Below are 2,757 nucleotides of genomic sequence, written 5' to 3' on the forward strand. Positions count from 1 at the left end.
CTTTGTCTCCCATTTGGAGAACAGCTTAATTGTTCACAAACTCTTACTAACTTTTTTTTCGGCCACACCCATTTGATACTCAGGGGTTACTCCTGGCTAAGCGCTCAGAAATTGTCCCTGGTTTGGGGATACCATATGGGACGCTGGGGGATCTAACCGCGGTCTTTCTGTGGCTAGTACTTGCAAAGCAGACACCTTACCTCTAGTGCCACCTCACCGGCCCCTATTAACTTTCTAATTTTAGTTGTGAAATAGTTATCTAAAATGACAAGGAAATGTATTTACTTAAGGAATTTACTTGGGAAAATATTTCTTTAACTTTTAGATGTGTTATAGTAGAATTCATTATTAGTCTATTATTTTGTGACAGAACAGTGCAATTGCTTAGATTCACTTAATCCTCTTAATAACTACACAAAACACGTTAATATTTTATCCTTAATTTCAAGATAAGAAATTTGGATCTAGAGAAGTAAGAAATTTTCCAAAGTTAGTGGTTGGAGAGATAGCACAACGGTAGAGTGTTTTCCTTGCACGTTGCTGACCCAGGATGGACTTTGGTTCAATCCCCAGAATTCCATATGGTCCCCCAAGCCAGGAGTAACCCCTGAGCATCACCAGGGTGTCACAACCCCCAAAGAGAGATTTTCCAAGGTTATAAAATAAGAAATTAAAAGAGCTGAAGATTTTCAGAGCAGAGTCAAAAGCTTACTCCTATTCTCTTCAGTCTGTAAATTCTTGACTCATCTTATGAAATGCTAATAGTCCTCTAGATAGTGAGTTTGTATTTTTCTACAAGTCTATAGTTAGTATTTTTCATAATTATTATTGCAAGTATTTATATTTGATATGAATGTTTTAATTTGTTTAACTCTTTCAGTGGTAATATTTTACATTTTTATGTTTTCATATTTTTAGTTATATTTTGTAAACTGAAGGCATTATTGTGCTGAGTTATTCATTTATGGCATCCTAGTAATTAGTCATATTAAGAAGACATTAATAGAGCTCAAAGGTTATAAAGGCAACAGCTGTTTAGATATTAGATTCATGTACTGGTATTCTTGTGAATATTAGTTCCACTGGTTTCAAAAGACAAAAATAAATTATTTCTGAGGCTTTAGTCATCACATTAAACATCCTGAGATTGTTACAGGGACAGTTGTAGAGCAAATCTTTGTAAAAAGAACTTCCTCTGAGATCCGTCAATGACTTTATACAGCTAAAAATAAATAGAAATTTACTTGTGACTTTAAAAAAATGTAATTTGAAATCAGCTTATACTTTTAGAAATAGGAAGGAACAAATACATGATAGAGAAATAGACCAGATACACCATTCTATATTTATGAAGAAGCTATAGTGGAATGAAAATGTATATTGGCATAATAATTCTTTGGTATTTTAGAGGTTTGTAAAACAGCACTGAACTTAGTTTAGGAAAGAAACTTCTAATCTTATCTGAAATAACTTGAATTATTGGTACAGATACATTTCTAGTGAGTTTAGAAATATAATTTTTATTATAAGTTACTAAATATTATGAATAGAAGAGGTAATTTATGCTTCTGATAATAAATACACTAACTAATAGCAGTATAATATTTTAAGTTTACAACAACAAAGCACATATATAATTTTAAATATATTTCACTAGATATTATATCAATTTAGGAAAGTCTGGGCAAACATAGCTGGAATGTTGAACTTCAAATCACTTTAAGAATGTCAAATTAAGTAATATTAGAAGAATATTATAGTTCTATAGATTTAGAACTTGCTTTAAAGCTTACTTATATCTATGATTGGAGAATGAATACACACAAATAAAAATAATTTAATAAAAATTATGAGCTCAAAAATCTTAATATCCATTTTCTAACTTATTTTAAATAAGTACACATACAATAACTATCTTACATAAATATAACTTTGCATAGTTATATTCAAAGTATAACTGTGAATAATTGCTTTGGTTTTTAAAAATTATATTACTTATTTGTATACTGAAAGATGATTGGTTCTTTAGTAATAAATCTTGATACTTGTCTGATGACAATTTCTTGATACTTGTCTCATTTTCATAAATTTAGTAATGTAGTAGAATTGTGTTTGTAATTAGTTTATCATATTTATAGTAAAAATAAGCTATAATAATTTTATGATAAATTATTATGCTATGTCTAATAACTTTTTTAAACATCTCTAAATGAATGACTTTGATAGAGTATGCATGTAGACCTCAAGCGACATTAAGACAAGGTAAATTAAAGTTGCCTATTAAAATTATTTTTAAGTAATATATTTAAGCACCATGATTACAAACATGGTTGTAATTTGGTTTCAGGCATAAAAAGAATACCCCCTTTTACCAGTTGAACATTCTCATCACCAATTAAACCAAAATAATTATATTGACAATAATTAGAACTTTCTAGAATGAATCAATAAGTCATTAAATATGGAAGGAGAATCAGCTAATAATTAGTTGTAAAATAGGGTTCATTATGCACTTAATACCACTGATTGAATTCAGGTGGGTATTATATGTGAATAAATGTATTTTGTTTTATTTATTTTATTTTGAAGCAGACATAAATGGCATGACAAATTAAATATACTTATCTTGTGACAATTTACTTTGAAATTTACCGACGTTTTTATGTCAACATAAATGCTATCTGCTCCAATTTAAGTCCAGAAAATTCTGCTGCTCATGATGATGTAAGTTTATCCCCTGCATATTGATATTTCAAT

The sequence above is a fragment of the Suncus etruscus genome, chromosome 8 (genome assembly GCF_024139225.1).
Source record: "Suncus etruscus isolate mSunEtr1 chromosome 8, mSunEtr1.pri.cur, whole genome shotgun sequence".
Classification (NCBI taxonomy): Eukaryota; Metazoa; Chordata; class Mammalia; order Eulipotyphla; family Soricidae; genus Suncus; species Suncus etruscus.